Genomic DNA, 27,328 nt, shown 5'->3' with positions numbered 1-27,328 from the left:
TAAGTTTTCCGTGTTAAAAAGGCATACCTTCTTCCGTGCAAACTTTTACCTGTAGTTAGAACAACAGTGAATTCTGGTTAAAATGTAAGAAATGAGTTACACTTGACTGATTTTTCCAGCCAGCTGTTATATTTCAGTAGTCTGAAGAAGCAGGGGAATACAGTTTGTTTGCAGATGTTCAATATATCAAAAAATATTCTTAACTTTTAATACAAGTTAAAATAGTTTGTTGTGTGCAAGTTCCTCAATGCATCATTACTGAGATCAAATAAAGATCTCTTTGTACTGTCACAGAAGTATAAAGTTGCCTTATTGTAACCATACTGTAAATAATAATAGTCAGGCTACTTGTGCTTTCTATTAATTCTGCATATCCATGTGGTGTGGGAAAAAGAAATTGAGAAACATTAGATTTAAAAAGTACCAGGAGAATTACTTTCAGTTATATATGAGGCAAAATATTATCTTCAATGGAACGGCGATAGATTTTTGGATGACAAGTTTTGTGTACTAAATGGAATCCTAGAGAAGGCTGACAGAAACATATTCTAGTTAATATTTGATAATAACTGTAAATGAAATATTTAATTATGAGCATAAGACAACAACTCTGTCTAAAACCTTTTTTCAGCTGGGTTGATACCACTTTTTCCATCTTTGATGAGAAAATTAATTGTGTTGCTGAAGACTGAATTTAAAGCCTTTGAGTGTCCTCTGGTTTTCATCAGCACAACTTCATATTCAACTTTTGAATGAAACTGGATGAGATTTGCTAGACTTCTGAGAAATGTTTTCCATTATTTCTCCTGTGTCAGTAAACAGAAACAGGTCACCTACAGGGTGTGAAATACAAGTGCAGAGAGGGCTCTTCTGTGAGAGTCCTGGGAGAATCACAATGCTGTTGAGGTTGGAAGGGACCTTGGAGATCATCTACCCGCCCCCCCCCCCCCCCCCCCGCCCCTGCTCAAAGCAGGGTCAATCAAAGCAGATTGCTCAGGGACGTGTCCAGTCAGGTTTTGAGCATCTCCAAAGACAGAGACTCCAAAATCTCTCTAGGCAAGTGGTGTCAGTGTTTGACCACCCTCGCAGGAAACCAAAAGAAGCAAAAACAGTCCCCCCCCAACCTTTCATATTTTTAGATGGAATTTCATATTTGTGCTCATTACCTCTCTTCCTGTCACTGGGCACCACTGAGAAGAGTCTGGCTCCATCTTTAACCCCTTTGAGCCCTCTCTTCTCCAGGCTGAACAGTCCTAGCTCTCTCAGCCTCCCCTCGCATGACAGATGCTCCAGTCCCTTAGTAAGCGTTGTGACATTCACTGGACCCACTCAACTGTGTCCATATCTCTCTTGTACTGGGGAGCCCAGGGCTCGACTCACAACCCCAGAAGTGTCTGAGCAGTGATGAGGAGAGGGGAAGGATCACCTCCTTCGACCTGCTGGCAGGACTCTGCCCAGTGCAGGCCTGGAGGCTGTTGGCTGTCTTTGCCACAAGGGCATGTTTCTAGGTCACGGTGAACTTGGTGTTCACCAGGATCCCCGGGGCCTTTTCTGCAAAACACATTTTCAGCCAGGCAGCCCACAGAGTCCGTACTGGTACATGGGATTGTTTCTCCTCAGGTGCAGGACTTTGTATTTCCCTTTGTTGAACTTCATAAAGTTCCTGTTGGCCCATTTCTCCAGCCTGCCAAGGACCCTCTGAATGGCAGCACACCCATGTGGTGTACCACCCAGTCCTGCCAACTGTGTAAGAGCAGGAATGTGCCATTCACTTATACGTCTCTCAGGATTATATTTTCCAAGCACGCAATATCCTTATAGTACTTGCATACAAAAGATTTCTACAAGATAGAAAAGGATTATCCTTACTTCTTAGAAACTAGTTGTGATGGGAGTAAAGCATCTAAATACCTTTATAAATACTGCTATAGTCTGAGCAAAGTGATGTTCTGGCACGGAACTGAATTCTATAGCTCAGTTTCAGAATTAACTCTCAGCTACATCTTCCTTCACTAAGATGTCATAGCTTTAGTCTTGACTGCCCTATTTTTCATAATGTCTTAGGTTGCTAGTACCTCAGAACTCAAAAGCTGTGCAAAATATGTGTATTTAGACACATGAAAGCAGTTATCAGACTGAAAGCATATCAGGTGAGAGATTTTGATTTCCTTGTAGAAGAGGGGGGACTTTTTGATTTGTTTTTATTCTTCCATTTTCATCTCACACTCTCCAGAGTATCAAAAAGAGAATATTCTTGTTTATGGTGCATTCCAAGAAGAGAGACACACAAACGTGATTGCCATTTATAAAGGAAAATACTCCTTAGTTCCTGGAAAGAGAGAGGGTGGTCATACATGAGCATAGTTTGCATTTATAAAAGAGCTATTTCAAACCGACTCGTGTTCTTTTCTGGCTTAAGGAACCAGGGAGGACACTTTCAATAGATATATACAGCAGCTGATTTCAGAAGGGGTCCATTAAAAAGCTCCTCCACCTGTAAATAACTGTGTTGCATACAACAGCACATAGAAGCTTTGTGCACTCCTGTTATGTCATTATATGAGATAAAAGCGAGCCTTGACCCATCTGCTCCTTGACAATATTGTGCTCATCTTGTTGTAGCTAGAATAGACTCTATAGGTCAGTACAATTAAAAAAAAAAAAAAAAAAAAAAAAGGCATCAAAATCCCCGAAGCCCAATTACCCCATCTCTTCAGCATTGAAGAAATGAACATTACTGAGGTGAATTAATGGAAGTGTTTGTTACTGACAAAGACCTGAGAGATAAGGAATAACTTCAGACAAAAACTGTCAAACCTGTTCATTTCTTGAAGTTGCTTAAAGAGCTCTGGCATCCTTAGAATGGAAAGAGCCATGCGGGGGCTTATGAGAATATAGCAATCCCTAGATTTTAATGAATAACATGGTGCCACCTGCAGAACAGAATAACAGAAAAACCTCTTACATCAGTCAGCTTTTCTACAAAGGCTACCAAAATCTTTGCCATCACTTCAATTTATAAGTTTTTCACAGTGTTGTCTGTAAGTGGTATCTTATTCCAGTATAGCTACATATTAATGCACAGCATCTTCCTTCAGTACTTTTACTGTTGAAGAGGAACCTTAGTTCATCGTGGTGCTTTGTAAATGCTATAACAAATGTTAAGGGACTGTAATATAACAATCTAATATAACATAATGTAACAATCTAATAAACACTATAATAATCATCATTATGGCTAAGTGGCTAATGCAATTAAACCTAGCAATAACTGAATTTTGGGGTCACCAGCAATTGTGAAGAAAAATGTCCAGAAGTGAAGAAATTACTAAAATAATCTAAAAACCTCCCTAAAACCTATTTAAGGTTAAATAACATTCAAATCAACCTCAAAACCTTCCTACTCTGTCAGTATTTTGTTTTAGGGCTTGTTCTGAATGTGCAGGCAAAGCGCATTCAACACAAAAATGACAATAAATGTTGGAAAGGAGACTTTGGGGGATATTTGCACTCGTGCAGTCTCAGATCTGCCAGGGCTCAAGCTGGTGGCGTAAATGCCCCTCCACTGAGTTACGGTCAGATGACTTGTGCAAAGTCACAGAAGCTGCCAGTGAATCTGATATATTCTAAGTCAGCATATGGCTGATGGTTTATTTTTTCCACTCCATTGTTTTTTTATGTTTGTTTTTCTACTTTTTTTTAATTGTGATTTTTATTTTGTTTATATGTATGGCTCATCACTAATGTATTTTAATGTTTACTGCATCATCCGGGAAAAATAGAATATTAAAAGCTATGTAAATCTGTTTATAAACACGTTACTGTGTATAGCTCTTTGCCAAGGGAAAAGCATCCAAGATATTTTAATTGACAGTTTGGTTCAAGCACATGCATCTCATTTGTGAATATCTCCATGTACGAGCAGCACTCACATTTACCCATTTACAGTCACATCTTCACTGAATCCATTTGCAACATTACAAATTAGTATACACACGGATGATAGGTACAGTAAGCTTAGCAGTAAAAGCATGTTCATAAGCAAAGTGCACAGCAATAATCAATGTTCATTTTCATGAGCAGTGTACAATCTAATAAGTCACAGTGCAGAACAAAGCGGAGGTTGTGTTATGTTACTCAGTGAATGACCACTGTGAAAAATTGAGTTTTCAGTGGATTTACAAAAGGTTAAAGTAAGGGAGTATTGAGCTGGAGAGTTCAATTTTTCTTCCTCAGACTGAGAGAGTTGCAAGCTAAGATTTTTCTCTTTCTTCAGAGACCAGAATGATTTTGGGTCAAATGAGGGAATTAAATATTTAAGGACTGTCAACAAAACACATCTCTAAGCACGTACACACTTGTTAGAATCTATGAATGTAACTCATTTGCTATTCAGCATTCAACCTGATTTTTACTCTTGAGATAGTTTTGTGCCTAAACGTGACAAACCATAGTGTTTGGGCCGACAGGGTAAAAATGTCTTATTTGTTCACAGAAGAGTGATGCATTGCAATCTTTTCCAAAATGAAAATTGTGAACTATCATTTACAGTAAGATTTTTACTCATAGGAAATCTGTGTTCCCAAGTGCAGTGCACACATCTTTTTATTTAGCTAGTACATACTCTGAGGGCCAGATTTTCAGATAGACTTCCATATGTGTATGTATAAGCTGACCATACAAATATTATTTAGATGTACATAAACTCCCCATTACTGCAAACTTACATTAAGAAAATTAAATATGTGGGTTTAAGTACTGAAAGTATTATTTTACACTAGCAGAAGACAAGAACAATTGAACTCCTTTTGACAAGTAGGGGATACTCAAAAACTTCAGTCAGAAATGTGGTTGGCTCAAGTAAGTTGGTGTCACTTAGATCTTTACACGTGAAGTTTTGCTGGGGGGGTTTGTTGGCAGGATGCACTCTTCATGCAAGATAGACCCACGTACTGCTCAAAAAGCCCACAGAGGATCCAAACCCAGACCACTCTCACACGTTCTTCTTGCACCTCTTTCTAACAGTGCCTCTCCACAGGATGGAGTTTAGACGTGCAAGGAGGCAGAATTGGAGCTTACTTTTCAGTCACGCATAATGTAGATAATAATCCTGCCTCCCACATCACTTTTGCATCCTGTTTAAATGAGTCTATTGCCTACTTTTTTTGTCCATTTTAAGCCAAAATATCTAGTGGCTTAATAACAGCTGTCGCTCTTTAAAATATACTTAGAAATCCAGTTTAGGATGCTAATTTGCTTAAGGATGGAACAGAACTACTTTTTCTTCTTGATAAAATTTCTTTCTGCATGTTTATCTCCTAATCAACAGTAATAGGCTATGGAAATATAGAGACATGGTAGTGTTTTTAAAAGGGACATTCCTAAGTACTCATACATGATTTTGTAAAAAGTATGAAGCATTTTAAGATGCTCTTCCAGCATCTCAAGTATTTCAGTTCATCCAGTCAAAAAGTCCGGCTCACTTTGACGTCCGTGGGTGATCGGAATAGCAACTGAACCCAAAGAGTGGTCTAAAATAAACATGCAGCCTAAGACAGCTACCTAAGCTGTTCATAGCTGTTCAGTAGCACAATATTTGCTTTTCCAGTGAACTGGAATATTTTTTCTAGTTCTGTTTGGCTGTTTTGTGTTGGGGTTTTTTGTTTGTATGTTTGTTTTCCAAAAGTGAGACAGTACTGGCTGTCTTCAACTCTCAGAAAATTGGCCAGGGTTATGGAAGAGCCTTAAATTCAGGCAAGGATCCCAGCATTGCAAGAAGCCTATGATTGCCCAGCTCGCTCATCTGGGCAGCTGCCGCGGCCAACAGGCAGCACACATAGCAAGCAGTTTGGAAACCCAGAGCTGCAGCAGGGAGAATCAGCCTCATTTCAACTCCATGGCAGGGAGCCAAAAAACCCTAAAAGTCATGGCTTGAGCAAAGAGCCGAGTCCCCTTTAGAAACATATGCAGTGTGCTCCTGGATTTGTGAGAATTTTAAGTACCAGTCATGAGCAAGCTAAATGAGATCCCAGGCTCCCAAGCAGCTTGCTAGATAGGAAACCAAGTGTATTTCCAGCAGAAAGCTGCCCAAACTTTGAAGGAATTAATCAAAACAAATATGTATTTGTACAATCTCTTTCTACCTCAGCAAATTAGCGTTGTTTCACTGAAAAATTGTCATCCAGCTGTAATAATATTAACTCTTGATTTATATAGGCTTGCACATTTCAGAACACACTTCCTGTTCTGCAATGAATACCACTTAAGAAGGTATAATAGGTTGCCCTAACAAAAGGGTAACATATAACATATTGCCTTAATGTTGTGCTTTAACGTATTGCCTTAACCAAAATACCATCTCTTCTTCCCCCTCCTCTCTCTTTCTCCTCCTCTTTCTCTCCATGTGTGTCATCCTGGGATAAGAACTTGTTACTTCTTGACAGCAGCATATGGTTGTGGCTTTAGATGAGATGGCAAAATCTTGTGTTTCTTGTGCAAATTCCTTGTCCTTCCTGCTAGTTGCAGCTTCTGGTCTTTAACAGCACAATAGCAGCTTTGATGGATTAGACAGACAAAGTCCTTCTAACCACGTATCGTACTGCTGACCAGTAACTGTAAGGAATGTGTGGGAATAAGGCACTCGGGATGCTTCCTCTGAAAGCGTAGTGGCTTTGGGCACACTGTGATCAGCCTGCAATGACCTAAGATGACTCCAAGCCAACAGGAGTTTAACCAGATAGACAGGGACTAAGTACCCTCCAAAGACGAGTACCGAGAAGCAAACCTATGTGTGTCTACCCCATGGTCAGTGATTGTAACATAGTGCAGAAATACTCAAATTAGCTTTAAACTAGCCTAGCTATGGCAACAAAGAGATCTGCACTGATTTACCCTACAGCGAGAAACCATCACCCGTCCCTCAGTGTCCCCCTTTTGGACAACCAACAAGGACAAGGGGAGGGAACTGGGAAGGAACTCTGTTGCCATACCTACAAAGTTATTAATTCCTAAATGGTTTCACATATAACAACCTTCATTCATTTCTGCTATACCAAATATTATTGATTTTTGCTGCTGCAGCAGTGCCTTAAAGACCTGACCAATTCCTCTAGGCATAGATGTGTTATATTTTTATAGGCATGTGGGATAGAGATAATCCATGCCCTAGGCAGCTATCAAGTCAAAAGACAAGAGGATGTTAAAAATATATGGGGAGAAAAGGGGACTAGCAAGATAGCTGAAACTGCACATGAACCAGTAGACCAGAAGAAGTAATACTGAAACAGGAAGATGAAGTTGCATTACTGTTTCTCCTATACCATGTATGAAAATTAATTAATGTTAATCACTGCAGCATTATAGGATAAAGCAGTGATTTTAGTGCTTATGATGTGAACGTGTTCATTTACAAAAGACTTGCTTGTTTGTGCAACAGGCATACAACAGGTCACTATAGACCCACCAAATACCATCTTGTTAGTGAATCAACACTGGTGTGCTTTCGTCATGTTTTGTGATATTAATTAGCTGAAACAAGGTAGCAGACATAGCATTTTTAATGCTATTGAAAGTATCTAAAACAAAAAGCAAGAAGTCACATTTTATTCTGCATCACAGCACATATTCAAAGCTGAAAGCGCTGCTGACATGACTGCTTGAAATGAGGCTCCACAGATGAAGGCAGTGTAATTTAGCAGGGTTAATTTCAGCTAACAATTAATGTTTTGATAACCATTACAGGTCTCATGCTTATACAAGCCTCCCGGGTCAAATCCACTTCTCCTGGAAATCCATGTTTCAATTGTCTGTGATCAGCAATAGAGAGAAATCTGCATCCTGTAAACTTCTGTTCTTATTCTGCCTTAGAGCACTGGAATATTGATTTTAATCTTTGCTTCTTATTTATTTAATTAATATAATTGCATATGAATGTTTCTTCTTTGTATTCCTTTTTCTTGTAATGTTCTCACAGCTCAGTCAGTGACACTGGCCCTTACTGGGAGCACTGGGAAGGTATCTGAGCCTGGGCATCACGGCAGTGCAACCATAGATGGGTCAAGACAATCAGTGGGTTGAATCACCGGTGGCAATGTTCCCACTAAAGCAGGCATTCCGCTGTCTTAGACTGTCAACCCAGAAAAATGCTATCAAGAGAGATAAGAGTCTGTTTTTAAGCATCAGTTATCAGTCTTGTGCCTAGTTTGAATATAACTTTGCATTCTCTTTCATGCACAGGTTATCTGTGGATTTAGGATATGTTAGAAACTAGATTAGAACCTGCAGATTTTAAGTGTATATACGCAAGCTCCATCTTTATAGCTTATAGTAGCAAATAATTTTGATGTTCACTGAATTAATGTGTTCATTGAATTAATATCATCTTTCTATTTCTTTAAAAATCAAACCTATCCCACATTGACTAGATCTTCCAGTTTTCATGCATGCTGTGTCCAAATCTTTGTTTTCCACATTCGCATGGTAAAAGGAGCCATCACTTACTAAAGTTCAGTTTGTAACAAAAACTTACTACATTGAATAAGAAAGGCAAATACTTGAATGAAGACATTTATACTGCACTTACGTGAGGTACAGTAGAAAAGAGACCAATAATTTCCCGTTCATTATTGTTTAAAATACCACCATTTATATGTAATCAGAGGGTTTCAGAATCCTATTTATACAAACAAAATAATAAAAGTTCTGACATATGCTGTAATTGCTGTGCCATAAACTTAAGCATTTAAGGTATACAGTATATTGGCTGGATGCATGTAAGAAATTACAGCACTTCAACTGCAAGCTGAAATGTATTATTGAAAAGCTGATTTCATGTTTTATATAAATTAGCAGAATTGTAACACTAATGCCAACTTTTAAATACTATTAATGGATAGCACTATATTATTTCAATAAATAGAGGTCTGGTTCTTGTAAAATAATTTGTCAAGCTATTGGCATGATTATTTTCTTTTTAAGGCAATGTATTATAAATACTATATTCTACATTAGTCTGCACAAGATTAGCTCTAATTTGAGTCAGTTATCCATTCATCAGACAATGAGAACTTTATGACAAGAACTTTGCCTATAAATACACATGTATAATGAATAAATGAATAATTCTTACCAGATAACAATAGTATATTTCTTATTGTAGTGGGACCCTCACTTACAAAACAGCCTAGAAATATCAAACATTTTGATATAGAAGCTCTTACTGAATTTTAGTTCTCAAATCCTACATACATTGATGAGAATAAGTCCTTTACTGCCATGAGATAAAATATAAATCACCTCTCAGACAGTTATTAAAGAAGAAGTGCGTGGATAAGACTGGAAAAAGTGTTGACCAGTTTCATTCTAATTGATCAGTTGACAGTGTTGAGAAGAGGTTGTTCTACAGACACCCAGACATCAGCTGCCTGATGATACAGACCAAAATCAGTATAATGAATGTGGTATGGGAATTATTTCAGGCATTTGTTTAACAATAAGTCCTTAAGTTATACTGTATTCCAGAAGAAATTATGCTTCAAAGATGAATAGGCAATTGATTATTTTCACTTAAGTTATTTTAAGGAAAGCTATCTCCTCCTAAAATGGAAAATCCCATCTTCCAGCATTGCAAGCTAATAACTGGACTTTCTCGGACTTTCTTCAATCACACCTTAATAGTAATAATAATAGCTTGTGGTGATTTTAAGAACTAGATTTTCCAAGGCCAAATTCCTTGTAAAGCATTTTAGTTTCACAGCCTGGAATAAAAGCCCAAGTTTTTGGAAAAAACACACTAAATACCAGGGATTCTACAGGCAAGATAGGCCTCTTCCTTCTCAAGAGAGTGCAGATTCATCCAAGGGGCCTTACATTAGAATACAAACAAACATAAATTTCTGAACAGATATAACAGTGTGTTCCAAGTGATTCCTATTAGGTGTCTCTTCTGGGAGTTTCAATGTCTTTGAGATCTGGAAGTTAAACTAATAGGTTTCTCCATCTTTGGTACAAACTGACAGCAAGTGCCACTGCAACTGGCTCTCCAGTTGTGAGGCTGAAGATTATTATGCCTTTTTCCCAATCTCTTTCTAGAATCGTCTTTTTTGACTCATGGAAGCCCTTAGCAATATATTTCACAGGTTTCACTTTGAGGTAAATGATGATATCTGAGACAGATGTCAGCAATAACTTTAATACTTATCTGAATCTTGTTTCCTTTTTCTTCTTTTTCTCTCTAAATGAATCAAGGCAATATAGTTTTAGAAGTGGTTCAGAACATCCAGATGTAGCATAATAAAAGGGAGAAGAGGATACAATCTTGAAGAATCTGTCATAGTTCTTCTAACCATGATGACTGCAAATATAACTAAATTTCACGCATCTAGCCAGGTGGTTCTTTGCACTTCGAATATGTGAGTAACTATCATGTGGCATCTGACCATCTAAAGACTCAAAAGCTGCAAACACCCTGAGCTACTGAACGCATCCATTTTATTTTATTAGGCTTAGAGGCCAAACTACTCCAAGTGCTTTCCAAACACAGAGACAGCTCCTGTCTTTGACTTTGTGTCATTACTAACAAAAATTCCGTAACATTTTGTTTGTGAGTTTGTCTCACTTCATAGAACCAGGTACTATGGTGCCCAACAGAAATCCATGTGACTGAAATTCTGTATTCACCGAAATCCCCACAAAGCTCTTTTTTCACCTTCAGTGTGTTGCTCTGGCATAAAAATCTTTGCACGTGGACATGAAAACTTGCTGAATGTTCTTCTTTTGTCCTAGAACATTAATGAAACAGAATGTGAAATCATGATGTTTAAATTTATTTTCTTAATGATTATGCTTCGGGCAATTAATTCCTAAGTCATTTCTAGGCCCTAGAGACTTCTGTGACACATCAGAGCTTATGTTGCAGTAAAGGTAATGGAGTTAAGTGGTATATAGAGGGTATAGATTCTGAAATGTTGGCATTGTGTATTCATGAAGCCTTCTGTGGGCTGCAGAATGATGGAGCTCCTAAATATATCTTCCCTTCTTTGCCTAGTTAAGCAAACAGATGAAAAAACAAAACACGCAGAGCTAATGAATACTGTAAGAGCTCCTTGCTCTAACACTAGCAAGAGTTCGCGGTAGGAACAAATGTTTAACCTCTTGGTTTTAATAACAAAAGTTAGATTCTATCCTCAGAAATGCTTGTAAAGCTTTCAGTTTTAGCAGATAAATATTTATATCCGAAAGGAAGAGTTTAGACCCAAAACTGAATTGACCACATGTTTAACATTTATCTGTGGCTTTTTTTCTACTTTCAGTGTAAGTGTGCCCTTTGAAAGTAGTCAGAAAACATTTAAAACCAGATCATTGCTGTTCTGAATGTGGCTACAGGGAGAGCAGGAGGGCACCTACAGCTCGAACATCTCCAGAAGAGTAAGGAGATGACTGTCACAACTCAGTTTCAACTGGAGTTGTGTCTGGTTAATGCTTTCTGGGGGTGCTCTCGCAGGGCTTACCACTTTGGCTTCTTCCTGGACCTGCTCCTTCAGAGTTCAGTGGCGTGGGAGGACAAGGGTTGCAAACTGCTCCTTGAAAAATTGTTACATATTTTTCAGCAACCAAACACATTTCTAGTACTGAATAAACAAAGCCCAGATTCAAAGCAATGTTAAGACCCCCACGGCAACTACTTTGTTGTTATTTGCTCATTAGCCTAAAACATCTGCTACTTCCCTTTCTCCCCTCCCCTCTGTTCTTTTGAAGATGATTGCTGCAAGGAACAGAAAAAGACCTTCAGAAGGATAAAGGTAACTAGAAAAAAATAGGAAAAAAATCACACCCCTCTATAAAGTTACCCTTCCACTGCACTGGGTTTTTTTTGGCAGATACATAGAATCAGAAGGAATTGTGGGCCACATATTATTTTGGCTACTTTTCAATTCTGCATATCCTATACAAAAATATTGCTACAAAAATGTACAATTCCCCGTCCTTCATTCAGCCAGATTAATAGTGACCAGATTAACAGTGGCCAGCGGTATAGAAATCGAAAGCAATTACCTGATCTGAAACCAGTGAACATGTTTACCATTTTTGGTCATAATGTCTCAGTGTAATGAAAGTGCATCAGATATTTGAGAAGACTACATAAATTTTTTTAATATCTGATACTTCATGCATGTGTCAAAGAAACAATATACAGTGCATTCCTGGAACATTTTTTCAAGAAATATTGGTTAAAATCAGCTCAACAGAACATGGATAAACTTGTACCTTCCACATTCACGAATGTTTTCTTGCTTCACATTTCCATTGCAGAGAGTACATTTTTGCAATGGATTGTGATGTTTTTGTTTTTACTGATTATAATCTCTCCCTGGAGCAACACCAGCTTACCTATATGCTCAATTTTGCCCCAGACACAGCATAAATGTGCTCCTGCAGAAAAAAGAAATTACATACACATATCAGAGGACAAAAATGGACCTTCTACTAAGATCAAATCCCTAGTCTTTAATTTTGGTGAGCATTGGATTCAGAACTTGTCTTTGCAGCAGAAATAGAAAACTGGTAAAACAGTGTCTCAGGCTTTTGGAGGAGACAGAAATAATCTTATCTTTGTACTGTCCCTGCTGGTCTTTTTAGCAAGGATGTCCCAAGAATGCTCAGCTAGTACATACTCCAAGGAAATGACCGCCTTAATGATCACACTAAAATGTAAAAGATTTGGGAAGTGTCATGATATATTCGTCAAGAATGTTATTGTAGGAAATTCTTTTGTTAAGGAATTGTGAATTCACTTGTTTTCCTTGCTCAAATGGTGAGGTTTCATTTATTTGAGCACTGCCTTTAAAGCAGCTGTTAAGAAAACAATAGGACCACTCATCGAAAATAAAATAATGTAATTAAAAAGTAAATCACTGCTGACACCAAAGTGTATTTAAAAGCAGCTGCAGTCAATAAGATGGTTGGATTTTAGTTCACAAAAATGAAAGGCATGCAGCCACATGGGACCAATAATGCTGGATGATTTATTATAGAAGAAATGTGCAGAACAAATCAGTAGAAATGTAGACCTGAAAGCAGAAAAAAGAAACTGTGAATGTTTAAGGCTTTTTGTAAGTTCTTGTGGAGCCGTAGGAAGTAGTGATTAAGAGAACAGTCTTTGAAAAAGGCTGATACAATCAGGACTGTATTCCTGATCAGGAAAAGAGAGGTATTCAGAGCAGTTCAAAAATCCCTCTATCTGAGAAAAGTACAAAGAACTATATGTAAAACAGGTGGAAAGAAAAAAAAATCCTAATTACTTCAGTAGTCTGATCATACCTTATAAAGTGTTAAATTCAGATTCACCTGGCCACGGTTATAGTAAGTAGAACCTTCCTTCAGAAACAGTCCTCGCTTTTGTATAATTCTGTTATTTGAGAACTAAACTAACATTATTTGTGAATAATATCTGCACTTGCAAATGTTCTTGCCTGTTGTATAGAGCAACTCTGACTCAGAAAATGAATAATTGGTAAGGTGTAAGCCTACGAGCAATTGGGATCTTTTCAGATCTTTGTGTGAGAAAGAGGTTTGTTTTCATCTGTAAAATGAGCAGAACATTTGGAGAAATTGAAGCTGGGTGGTTAAACCATGGCTCAGTAGTACTGGGTTTTGTTCCCAGAGTTTTCACAAATGTTTGTCTGAAAGGAGGAAAGTTTACAGGAAGAGGTAATGCTCAAAATTTAAAGTAATTCTAAAGTTTGAACATTGACTATGTTTAATTAATTAGTCAGCTGAGTGGTGGGGAGGAGAAAGACCATGTAAGACAGCAGGAACTGTTCATAAGCAGAGGGTACTGGATCTTAGTTCCCAGGCTTTGAAAATGTTTTGTAGGTTTTCCTGACCATCAGAATGCATCTTCCCAGAGATTGAATTTCCCTTTTTTTTGACTGTGTGATTTCCTTCTAGGGCATAATATATTTTATTTTTTATTTAATTTGCATAGTTCCTGTGAAATGTTATGATTTTGTTTGATTTTTGGCACAGCAAGTAGCACTGTACAAAGTCTGTTGGTGCACAGAAAACTTAGTTTTGACAGTAAAATTGTCAAGACTGGATGGAGTGGCAAAAGGTCATTTGCTTTCTGGCTGGGGTAGAGACGGATGAGGCCGAATTAGAAGTTTGAGAGAATTTTTTATGAGGGGCAATATGTGGTTTTTTTTCAAGCATAGATTATAGTGCAATGATTCCAGAATAGGATGAAATATAACGAGCTTCCAGCTGTGTGGATGGTATTGGGGGAAAGGAATTGTTCAACATTCTCTTCTGTCTTCCTTAGACAAGTGTCCTCCTTTATAAGCCCATTATAGTCAGGTGCATATTGGAAAGACACACATTTGTTCTTCAAAGCCAATTGCATGCCCACTAAGGGCCTGGTTTATAGCATGCCTTTTAGGTTGCTTTTACATGGGTTTTGGTTTAGTGAAACATGTGGTTTGAGCCATAAATTACCTTTATCTGTTTGTTAGTTAATACAAAGTTAATGTAGTTAATGTATTTCACAGACAGCTTGATCATGCTTGCTGGATTAATTAATGTTTTAACCACAAAATCAAATTGACAGTTCAGATTGTAGATGGTGCCATGTTTGTAATTACTTAGACTATCAGAAGGTGGATCGAGTCATTCACTATTGTAGAGAAAGCTTGGTGTCCCCACCTTTGCTTGTGGATTAGCAGTTGTCACTTCAGAGTTATAGAAAAGACCAGTGGCAGTATGATTGTCAGTCTCATTTCTTGCAAGGCATGTTGTTGTATCATCATAGTGCTGGAAGTCAGTGAACATGCTTGGAAAAAAACTTTCTGAACTGCAAGGGGTTTATATGGTCTGCTGTAGTTTCTGTGTCTGTACAATGGTGCAAATGATTTACAGGAGAGCTCTAGAACTTAATTATTGTTTAAAAGCATCTTTAAATTCCTTGAGGCAAGGTGCCATGAAAATACAAAGTGCTATTAATTGGCTCATCAGACTTTACAGAATGCCACAGTAATTGCATATTTAATAGTCTTTCAGTAGTTACTGTGGTGCAACAACTTGGCAATTCTGTTGTAAGCAAAGATTTCCATCAGTTTCTTTTAGTGTACAATTGCAGTGTCAGGAGAAGACAAGATGGAACAACCCTGTGAATTTGGCATGCTTTTGCATTAGAAACATGAATGCTAAAAACATTCATCCTGATTACCCAAAGGATGACATATCTTTAAAGTTACTGCAGTGAATAGAGTCTAAGCACTGGCTTCATAATGAGACGTGGCATTTGCCATGCTTTGCTGCTCTGATTATTAACCATTTTGGAAGTTTGCCCTGCAATAACAGAGCAGTTCTAATCTCTTTAGAGATTAGTAAAAAGAAAACAACTTAATTTTATTTTAAGGGATAGTAAATGATTTTAATATAGTGTCTTAACACCTGGAAACAGGTGCAGACCAGTCTGGCCTGCTACTTTTGTACAAATAAAGAAGGGAATTATGTTTGTGTTCAGTGTTCTGCTGGAAATCTCCCAGCAGGAGTCTGGTATGAGACGGGAGAGGAAAAAAAAGGATGAAGGAAAATAAATATCTGTACACAGTATCCCTGATTTAAAAGAAGTGAGCACAACTCTAATACCATACAATTCTGATTACAGAGTTACTAGAAAAGACAGAGTTTATTAGATGCCTAAAGGAATACAAATGAGATGATCACAACAGAAATATGTGCTTAACTACTGGAATGAGAAGTGTGCTTTTTTTGGCTCTGAACATGTCATGGAATATTCAAAACGCCTGTTTCATGGCATAATAATGCATTGTGTCATTTCATGATAACATGACTAACAGCTAAACTCTGAAATTTAAATCTAACTTCACATAAGCTTTAGAGATAAGCTTATAAATAGGTCAGCGTACATAGAACTTCAAAACAGGGATGGGAAATGGCAAGGGATGTACATCACAATAAGCATTTTTAGCAGTACACTTAGGTACACAGCCTTAAGGTGTGTCCCTACCAGTTAGTGGTATTTTACAGCTAAAATGAAAATACTTACATTTATCCTGACCTCACTGCAGTGATTGTTTCTCACTATTTTCTTATTTTTAGAATTAATATTGCGGCATGCGAGTACAGTGCAATATGGTGAATACCTTCTGTTAGAGTGCAAGCCTCTGTTTATGTTCCTTAATTTAGAACTATTCTGATCATAAAATAACTACATGAATGCTACACTCAGCAATTTGATGTCCTAGGGATATTCCAGAGTACTTTAGAGACGTTCCTTAAGAAAAGCACGTTTCTTCATGTCTGGCTTATTACAGAGACAGTATCACCCATTTATCTCTGATTACTATAGGATGACATACAGCATTGTGGCTACAGGCTTTAGTTCTTATTTCTCTGTTCTGTTTTTGCTGTTCTAAGTAAGCAACTAGAAACCAAAACAGTACTTTCTACAGTGGAATTAATAGCTCTTCCCTGGTATGTTAATTTCATTAATTGCAGATGTCACTAATAGCAGCTCCTACTGTTTTTAAAGCTGTAAGTCTTATATAATTCCTCTTCTAATATTAATTCTGCTCAATGGCACATGTAAACTATAGCCATATTAACTGATCTAAAGATACCTGAAGCTCTTTAAGCAACAAGTAGCGTGGGCACTAGGTACGGAGATAACCTTCATCTGAGGTTCTGAGGGAGCAGTTAGTGCTAAATAGCTTACCAAAAAAAAAATTATAATATCATTTCCCAGCTGTCTAACTGCTGGAGAGCCAGAGCGAACCATTAGAGATGGGAGACAATGTTACCTAGCTCAGGCCCCTGAAATTTCTGAGTAGGAAGGAAACTTTTCCGAGTCAGTCTCAGTTTCTGGATTTGCCTCCGTGTAACACCCACCTAAACAAGATCTTTCTAAATGTATTCAAATCCACACTGGGGAACAGGACAGGAGGGTTCCTTGTCTGAGAAAAACAAAAGCTATCCACTCCCGTAAAAGCTAATCCTGCCCTCAGGATGGGTAGTGCAGGCAGTTTCCTTCTCTGTCTGTCTGTCCTGACTTATTTACAGGAGCACAGAAGCAAAGATGAGGCAAAATTAAAGTACACAAGCAGAATCAGGGATATCAGACTGGAGCCGCTATCTGCGGAGGACTACTTAGATAGTCCTTTGAGTCACACAGTGTAGACTGAGTTGGTTTTCAAGGGGGAGGGAGTTGCAAGGAAAGAGGGTCGTAAAGGCAGCCCCTGATGGGAAAAATGGCAACATCTCCACACCTTGGAGAAATCTCTGACATTCCTCTGAAAACTCTGCTCTTGTAAGTCCTGTCAGAGATTGAGACGACTTTATTCAAAATCTGAGACAAATATGTTTTGGTCATTAAATTCTGAGACAGGTTAATGTCAAAGCATAAACCATGGGACTACACAGTGCCAGAGAAATGGTCCACAAGGGCAGCAACCTGTTTGTCACAGCAATAGCTGAAAGCGTATGGGGGGAGGAAGAGATGTGAAATTGATTTCTCTAAAAGAATACTCCTTTCCACATCACAGAAAATATAATTCATGATGGGACCCTCAATTCCTTAACTTGTTTAAAGGCTACATTTTTGATTGGGTTTTTTGGTCTTTGTTTTTGTGGTGTTGGTTGGTTTTTTTTTTTTTTGGAAGGAAGGAATGGTAAAGGGTGGCTTAGACGCAACATCTTTACTGAAGGGAAATTAAGCTGTTGTGATTGCCTCTGTACAGCAGTTAAAGCACATTTAGAATATTTATATTGTATATTCTGAATGAAGAAAAACCAACCACATTGATTTGTTAAAATGCTATCAAGGGTCAGGAAAGCTCACCTCCTGAGCTAATTTGCTGGTCTTATTTAAAAATCACTTGCTATTATCCAAATAATTATTTCTCCTCTGTTCAAGTTACTAGATTTGGCTAATGTCTGAGAAGCAGCAGGATGAATAATTGTGATACCTTGAGTCTCACTGCCAGCATTTACCAGAAGACAAAATCATTCTCTGTCCCTGTTCTCTGGGCTGTTTCTCAGAGCAGATCCAGCCTTCTCCTGAGGTTTCCTGCTGATATTTACTCAATTGAAACTCACTTATTCATAGCATGCCCAAGAACCTGTCTCAATGATTTCATCCCTGACTGTTTTGAAACTATTTGAAGGAGTCTCAGAAAAAAATACTGTAGTTACCTGAATATGAATCTGATCTGTGAACCTAGTGCTTTAAAACACTTTTATCATTATCTCCGGTGAATGCAGGTTTTGTCTTGCTGTTTGCAGGTTGCCATTCAGTTGCATACATCTGCTTTATTGTACACAGAATGCCTTGGTGTGTTGGATAGGTTTTGTTTCGAGTTTTTTTCCCCGTTTCTTTTCTGGTGTGCTCACCGTTTCCAAATCATTTGTGAGTTTAAAATAACAGTAGCTTTATAGCACTTAGATATAGGTTTAAAAGCTAGTCTAGTCTAAAGGACTGATGAAATTGGGAAAGTTAAGACAGAAGGAGGACAAAAGGGTATGTATTGGATAAACCTATTAAGCAGAGCGTGGGAGTTACACCTCTTAACGGTCAGCTTCAAAATCTAGTTTAATTCCCTACTTTAAAAAGTAGCAATTCCTAAGTGTAGTAAAAAGATCTTCCCTTGTTTTTGGCAAAGTCATTTAGGATCCCAAAATGTTTCTGTAGTCCTAAAGACAGCAAAGCATTCTATGTAGGCAGAGTGAAGCAAAATGTGCAGTAGAAAATCAGTGTGCAATCAAGAAGTGGATTCACAAGGGAGGCCCTTTTCCTACAGAATCTGCTCAGCCACGGAAAATGAGAGCTTAGCTACTCAGAGCATGCCTAGGGCTCATTAACACACACTGCTAAGCTGTATACTATGCAAAAAATGAAGTATTGCTTTATTGGGAGACCCTAGATTATGTAACTGCACCTTAATGGAAATAAAATAGAGCATATGATTTTCAGTGTTGCCATTAGCAACAGTTCTGTTATTAATTTCAGCCTACATTCCCCTCCTGAAACAACCACTTCATTGAAAGAAAACCCTGTGGGACAGGTAATGCAGAAGGTTGTTAATGCAAAGTGAATCAGTGTTTTTGGGATATATACTAGGAGTAACAATGAACATAATTCTTTTTGCATCCCATCCTAGTAATTTTTAACAAAATCAGGAATTATAATTCCTATAATTCCCTCTTAAAAGCTTTTTTTTAAACGTGCATTTTCAGCTAGCATCTGTGCAGTCACTGTCCTGAAATTGTAGCTTTAACGCATATTTCCATATTTGCTGGAAAATATGGACAATATCCACATGTTGGGAAAATTCTCAGCCTGATTATCTAACAGAGAGCTTTTTCTGTGTAAAAGTGAATACAAAATTGCTAAGTATCCAATTAAGGAAAGCTTTCCTGTGCAGCACAGCAGTTAAGGTGGGACTGTCTGAAGTGCTGGCTTACTTGCTCTCCTGAAATGAGACCTGTTCTGACAGTAACAATTCAGGATTGGATTTAAACGCTCATCTTTCCTTCCATTTTTCTTCAGTTGCACCCCAATAGTATTTCTTTATCTATCTCAGCCCCAAAACTGTGCTTTTGTAATTGAGTGGATATTATTAAAAGCCTGGAAATTTCCTCAGACTTTCATATTTGGTGAACTGAAAAACAGATTTTATATTCCCTGAAACGTCATTACCTAATTTTTGAAGAAAAGTAATAAGATTCTTTAATTAAAGAATAGCTATTTGTACAGGGAAATATTGAATTTGTAGGTACTATGATCAACTAATGAATTCCATTCAGGCATGTTTATATATCTTATAATATGTGTGGTTTTCTCAGCTGCCACAAAATAGCTATCATAAACATAGGGAAGTCAAAGTAAAATGGACAAACACAATCCCGGTATAATTCCACTGACTGAAATGTATTTTTGCTGTTGCTTAAAGTAACCCCAAATCTGTGCTACTGGCTTTAAGCATAATCTGCTTGAATCTAAGTCAGTCATAGAATTAAACAGAATTTAGATGTCATCAAATGGTAGAAATAAGTCTTTTTCTTTAATGATGGGATTTTTTTTTCCTTCCAAATGAAGTAATTTGTGACTAAAAGCTTAACATTTACAAAAATGCTCTTTTTTATGAACTGGAAAAAACCAGCTTCTGCACATTTTTTCATAAAAAATCTCTGCATGTTAAAAAGAACTGCATCTCAGCACTGAGGCTTAGGACAACTTCAGCAACATCCTTGGCTGCACCCACAGGAAAATAGATGCGTTGCGTGATATATTGCCAGCTCACAATAGTAGCCTTGCAAGTAAGATTTTGTAATGACTATGCTAACAGCTATGAGAAACTTCCACATAAACAAAAAATCCTCAGAAACCTGGGCAGACTCAAAGCAGGCTGATTGCTTATGGAGTTAATAAAACATGCCCATTCAGAGTGCATTACAGGAGATCACATTCACAGTTGCTTGAAAGCCAACGTGTATATTTACATGAAGATGAACTCCAGAGCAAATAAAGCTGTATGTAGCTGCTTTTATCCCAGAAATATTTTATTGCCACAGAGCAGACAACTACTTCCCTTTTCTTTTAAAGTTTTTACAAATTTCAGTAATGTGCCTACATCAGTGTCCCCTTTTTATTCAAATACATCTGTAAAACTGAGGTAGGCAAGATGTCAACCAAGAGAAAACATGCCATATTTTAACTAATATCCACGGAAATCCATAATGTGTTGAGCATTAATTAACCAGGTATTTCATGTTAGTTAATACTTTAAAGACAAGATTGGTCTTTATTTTTCTCTCAACCTGGAAAGAAAGTGTGCGTTGGGGTAAAATAGTACCTTTTTCCTTTTTCTGTGGTCTTGTAATGTACCTTCTGGCACATCTATCGCTGCAGTGGAATTCTTCATAAATGAATATCATGCAATTCAACTTCTACTGAAAGCTATGCTATTGAATCATAACAATTCTATGACATCAAAGAAGGTACACCTCACTCTTAATTAGAATTTAGTACATGTACTTAAAATTACAGTCACTTCCCTCTTATCTGATAACATCTTGCTAGCATTAAGTGGTTATTAGATAAAAAGTCATAGTCCAGAGCTCAGAACTCTTCCTTCTCCAGCAAGTAGCCTAATCATGAGTCCTGCGCTCTGGCCCCAGAATTGAAGCCTTTTTTCAGGCTGTGGTAGTTTCATCAGTAGGCTAGATAGCAATGTCGTCCAGGTAGTCTTTCACTCAGCAGTGGGGACAGTTGCAAGACAGTTGTAAACGCCTCCATAGAAAATTCTACCTATATAAAGGTATAAACACTAGTAAAGCATTATAGCAGACACTATCACCATTCCTAGTTTAGAAGAAAGGTGCCTGCTTTCAGAAGGGATCTTCATGCTGTCAGTCCCAAGTAAACAGGTCCTTTCAGCAATGAGTGAGGTACTTAAGCCCACAAGAGGAATAGCTATAGCATTCTTTTGTCTTCAGTGCTGAGTCTTCAGGCTTCCTTGTAGACTACCTGGCTGCTCAGAGCGTGCAAGCAGATGCTTGTATCGTCTCTTAAATGTCTCCTCCTAACACCACTGTGTAACAAGACATCGAACTCTTCAGGGTATGTAGCAACAAGGAGCCAAAATTTGAGGTTTTGAAGACTTCTGTTAGCCTGAAACTATTTTCATGTACTGAAAAAGTCTCAGGGATACTGAACACACGCTTTTCACATCCTGAAGTGATTTCTGTGTGCCTGCATAGAGTGGAGGTGGAATAAGGTCTGTTTATACTAATCATAGAAGACTGATTGGCTTTTAAGAGCAGCCAACTATCCCTCTAAAGCACTATATTATTCTCACTTTCATAGCATTTGATTCCCCACGGAAGACATACTGTGCATTATACTATACTTTTTCATTCTCACCTTATCTCTTGCTCCTTCTATAACAAATTAATTTTTGAGGGAAAGGATGATCCTGCAGTGGAGATGCTATCTTAAAACTCAGATATGTAGGTTTGTTTCCAGAAGACATTTGATTCATCATCTGTGAATTGAGGATAATGTTGCTTTTTCTACTTTCTAAGAATCTTGTGAAAATGAGTCCACTGTGGATAGAAAGGCATTCAGATATTATGAGGATGAGTGTTGTGAAAGGAATTAAGTGTTCTCTGTTCTAAAACAATCGAATGAATGCCAAGCGGTGGTGGTGTGAAATGAGTGAAATTAAGCTCTGTCTCAAAACAGGTGTTTTTCATTCCCACAGTTCATTCAGTCTGACTCTGATTTTGATGTCAGATAACATACTGTCATTTGTTTAGCTGAACCGAATCAAATCATTATTGCGAAGTGCTAAGTGATCTGCACAGTAACATTTTCTGATGTTATTTGGCACACATAAAATAAAAATAGTAATAAAAATTACTCATAAAAATAACTTCCAGTACAGAAAAGATACTAATCACGTCGGTTACCAAAAAGCAGCAGGAGCACATGAAATAGTTTACGTGGCTTTCCAGATCCTACTAATCTCTTTTATTCTAAAGGTATTCAGATGGTACTTAAAACCTTTGCTGAAAGCTTTCATTACATTTTAATGGATGTTACCCTTTAACCAAGGTGGTTTAAATCCCCTTGGTTGAGAAAGACTTTAAATCAAATTCTATCTTCCATGCTGCTTTTTTGAGCTTTGTCCCACTTTCTGTTCTTGAAGATGAGGAAATGTTTTTAATCTTTTGTAAAATGCACAGCTGAATGATCTAATTTAGCAGTGGTTTTATACCACAGGGTTCTATTTGTTGCCATTTAATGACTTTATTCTGTGTGCGTGTTCATTTGTACATTGCAGGAACAAATGGATGTAAAGTAAATTATTAATTTTTACCAACTTCAGATTGTCAGTAAAGCTGTCTGTATTAGAATGACGTTATCAACTTTTTAAAATCATGCTATTAGGGCTTTTTGGAAGACAGTACTTTCATAGGGAACCACTATTGAGTCAACCACCCACCCCCAGCTTGAAACACAAATGTAGAACATGGATCTGGAGAAAAGGATAATTGTTTGCTCTTTTTGCATGTTTTAATTTAGGCCACAATCCAAAATATATTGAAGTCAATCTAGAAACTACTTTGGCTCCACTGGGCTTTTTGAGCAAGCTTTAAGCATGTAGAGAAGGGATCATTCTATTTCAACTGGAAACTAGAATCATATAATTGAACTAATAACTGAAATTGGAGAAGAGGTTTCAGTAGGCTCTACAAAGATTTTATACTAAGTTTTGTAAGTGATTATGCCTAAACACACTTTTCAGAGGGATTTACCATGAAGACTCCTGAAAGCCTATACTAATTTAATTATTAAATCGTGACTTCCTACTTATAGAAGTAGCAGAGATGCTGCATCAACAGTAGCACGTTCTCACAGCAAACAGAGGCACAGACACAGTGGTGCAGGCAAGCTGCCGAGGAACGGGGCGCGTTTATCCCATGAGAACTGCCCACGCGCGACTGCGGTGCGCAGGGGCTGAGCAGCGGTGCAGCACGGTGTCGCCCGCCCTCACTCCCCTCATGCGAGAATTTCATACCTGTACTCCATTGCATTATACCAGTATGCCCAAAAGAAGCTGAGCAAAAACTCAATCACAAATTCCCAAGTATCAATTCCATGATTTGTACTCAAGGAGGAAACTTCCTTAAATGGGAAAAGGAAAGAGGGTAGCAACTTCCCTCTTGTATATCTCTGTAAAAACTGACAGGCAATCCAAATTCACTCTTTGACAACTTCCACATGCACAGAGGCATAATATAGCTTGACAAATTTCTTCCCCCCCGTCCCTTTTTTTTTTTTCCTTTTTTTTGTTGGAAGAGGTGTGTATCAGACTTTACCAAAAGGATTTTCAGCAGCTCCAAGCAAAAGCGTTGGTGCCCTTTCCATTAACTTGTTCTGACATTGTAACATTTTGACACCCCATCATTTTGCAAATGATCTAGTTTTCTTTTTCAAAATCTAAGAGTTTCATTATGTGGGAATTCTTGCTTCCCAGCCAAGTACATAAATGATGACAAGACAACTTGCAACATACAACAATGAAACATCCTAGTTCTTTTTGCCATATTTTGACGTGAATTTGAGAGTTTGTTTACTTCAAAAATCAAAGCAAAACTTTGGGAATATGAAAAGGAGAGAAAAATGGGTACAAATGTAATACAGCAAGCCCTAAGAAAACGGTAACTAAAATTTCTAAAACTTATGTGGTGTTTTATGCCTCTATTGTGAAGCCTGTGCAATTGGGTTATTCAAGGCAGTCGGGTTATATCAACTAGTTGTATATTATTAATTTGTGGGTTTTTCTTCAGGCATTTCACATCCTCTCAGTTTCCACCATCCGCCAATAAATTATAGCTAAAGAGATTGGCCCACAAATCAAAGCACTGTATCTTTTCTATAGCTTGTCTCTATCTATAGACTGTTCACAAGGCTGTGAATTTGTGTGGTGGATAACTTCTGTTTGCCTGGGCTGCTTAAGTTTATCACATCCCCTTAAAATATGTGGAGGTCAGCTGGAGAGGCTGGAGGCAGAGGAAGGTCACTGCTTTTCTGGAGGAACTCCGCAAGCCTGCTCCCTGCAGGAGGCTGAAGAGATGCAGGCTGGTGGCACCACGCGTGGCGAGTGGAGCTGGGTTCCCCGGGCTGACACAGGGCCTGGCAGCCAGACCTCACATGGCGACAGCCTCACAGACCCAAGGAGGCAGCAAGCAGAATTTACTCTATTGTCTTCCAGGATTTCATCTTCTTGACATAAACACTTGACCAAGGAAAACTCTTTAGTGTACAAAATATCTACTCGGGTATCTGTCTGTCTATCAGTGCATGTAGAAGTAAATATACGCTGGCATTAATAACAGCGTAGGTGTTACATTTTTAATTTTTTTTTTAAATTAGAAATATTACAAATCTGCATGATAGACATGACTGCATAATTAGAATATCAGACTGGAATAACAATGATTTAATTCAAGTTGCAGCTTAATCCTGTGTAATTGTCAAGGAGCTCTAGGTACCAAAAATGTGTATTTTCGTTCCAGGCACAACAGAATGCTGGATTCTGCATCTTTTGATTTTGGTTACTGTTCAGGGAGTGGCCATGAATTCAGCTCTTGCATCTGAATTTTCACCTCCCTGAAAAATTTGGGGAAGTCTGAATGCACCATGCTCTGTTCCTTATTTCCTTCCCTCTGCACTTACTACTAAGCTATTAATCATAGTTCATCCAGTCTTGGTATGCATTTTTAATTGAATAGCACACGTTAAAATGTTTTCAGACGTGACTGATTTGGATGTTACTGACATAATTACTGGCTTCTATTAGATAAGCAGTGTATTATTTTAATAAACACAACCATCTATGCTCATAACAGACTTTCTTTGGGATGTACAATACACAGGTAATAATTTTGAATGCAAATGTGTTCTCAAGGCAAGTAAATGAAGATATGCCTGGCTGGAGAATCTTAGGAGGTTGAAATAAGGAAAAGTAAAAATTAGGGCAAATTCCATTGACAGAGAAAGACAAGAAATGTCTTTTAACTTCAGGCTTTTAATTTCATTCATTTAATCAGTTTCCTTTTAAATCACTCTGAGGGGAAAGCTGTCTCTTCCACTTTTGAAGGCATGGAGGTGAGAAGAAGGTTGCCATAGGTGAACCTGGATGTGATGCCTCTCTCCTGCATGGAGCGTACCTCTGCTCGGTTCGGTTCGGTTCGGCCCAGCCCAGCAGGGATGCTGGGAGAGGGCTGGGCTGGTGGCTCAGCCTGCTGCTACTCACCCAGTGCCTGCCCCAGCGAATCCGCCTGCTGGCATATCTCTGCTGCGGGCTGTTTGACTGCTCCCTTTCATCATAAAGTTCTCTTTATTCCAACTATATTGGCAGTATGGGAGTTTGATTAAATCTTTATATACTTACTTGCCTTTCTAGAGTCAGACTTTCAGCTATCTTAGCTCAGGACATTTAATGTAGTATAGCCTTTGGCCAAGCATCTGTATTTATAAAAAGGATTTTCAAGAAATGGCTTATCCATCCACTCAGGTTGAGGGAGAGGTCATGTCACATCTGTATTCCTGAGACGGAAAATCTCGTGTGTTGCAGAGAGGGTCCCTCAGCGCTGTAATTACCTTGCTTTGGCAAAAAGAGGGAGTCAGAAAATACTGAGAGTGGTAGAAACAACCAGTGAAAATTGTTTTCTGTAAACAGGGGTGTGTATGGACTAGAGCTAGTTTGGGGTATCAGAACTATTGCTACCAAGCAGGAAATGGCACTATTATCACTAAACTGAAAGGTCAGCTCTGTTGGAAGTGCCAATTACTGGTAACGTATGAGGTGGGTTTCTTAGTCTAATTGGGAAATATTTTTAAAAGACAGCAGAAATCATGTGAGTGAGTTGTGAACTTTGTGTTCCTCTAGGTGAATTACTGGGGTGGATTCCTAAGGGAGATGGGGAAAACGCTTCTAAAAAAGTGTGATAGATGTCTTTTGGGCATCAGAGCCTTGTTAACGGTCTCCTGCCTTTGTCCTCGGTTTATTGTACCCATATAAATTTTAAAACTGCTGATGCAGGAATTCTTACAGACTTTAAGAAATAGTCCTTGTACAGTGCTTTGCCGCACTGTGGGCTTCCACAGGTGGCTGCTATATTTCACCCTATAATTTTCACATGCATAAATGGAGAGCAAAGAGAAAGTGCTATCAATGGCTCTACTTGGAGGAGATTGCAATGCATCCACCATGGACTCTTTACATCCTTACATATATGAGGATAATAAATAATGTATCATACATGCTCACAGGGTGTGTTAGATTGCCTAGAGCAGCAGGCTCTAGGTTTTGTCTGCCTATTGGCCCGTAGATCTGCAACCTATTAAGAGCAATTTTTCTGTCCTTGCTTTTTTTAACCTGGTAAATTGCTCTGGTCACAAGGATTGTCAGAGTCACAAAATCAACAGCCCAAGATATACTTTTTGCCAATAAACTACTATGCGTGGACTAACAGCCCAGGATACAGCAGTTATCTTTCTGTGATAGTGTTACCAGAACAAACTCAGTTTAGTCATATTGTTTTGGGGTATTTCCCCAATGCAAAATTCCTCTCCTTATTTATACCTGTCATCACTGTGCATCCCTCTGAAAGCTTTGCCTTTAGCTCAAGATGCAAAAATAACCTAGTCTGCAAACTGCTGGTGGTGTTTTAAGCTCACTTCAGTTCCTGCAGAAGAGAAAGAGACTGTGCCCAAGGTCTGACTGCCTTTGCTACTCTT

The 27,328-nt window shown here is 38.2% G+C and overlaps 1 protein-coding gene across 1 annotated transcript in view; it reads left to right on the top strand.

The window, feature by feature from the left end:
* The window catches only part of SPON1 (spondin 1), a 204,025-nt gene that overhangs the window by 139,772 nt on the left and 36,925 nt on the right, over positions 1-27,328 (top strand). The gene's annotated exons all lie outside the window — the stretch shown is intronic.

The sequence above is a fragment of the Harpia harpyja genome, chromosome 16 (genome assembly GCF_026419915.1).
Source record: "Harpia harpyja isolate bHarHar1 chromosome 16, bHarHar1 primary haplotype, whole genome shotgun sequence".
Lineage (NCBI taxonomy): Eukaryota > Metazoa > Chordata > Aves > Accipitriformes > Accipitridae > Harpia > Harpia harpyja.
The sequence above is the reverse complement of the archived record's forward strand: the minus strand, read 5'-3'. Positions and strand labels throughout refer to the sequence as shown.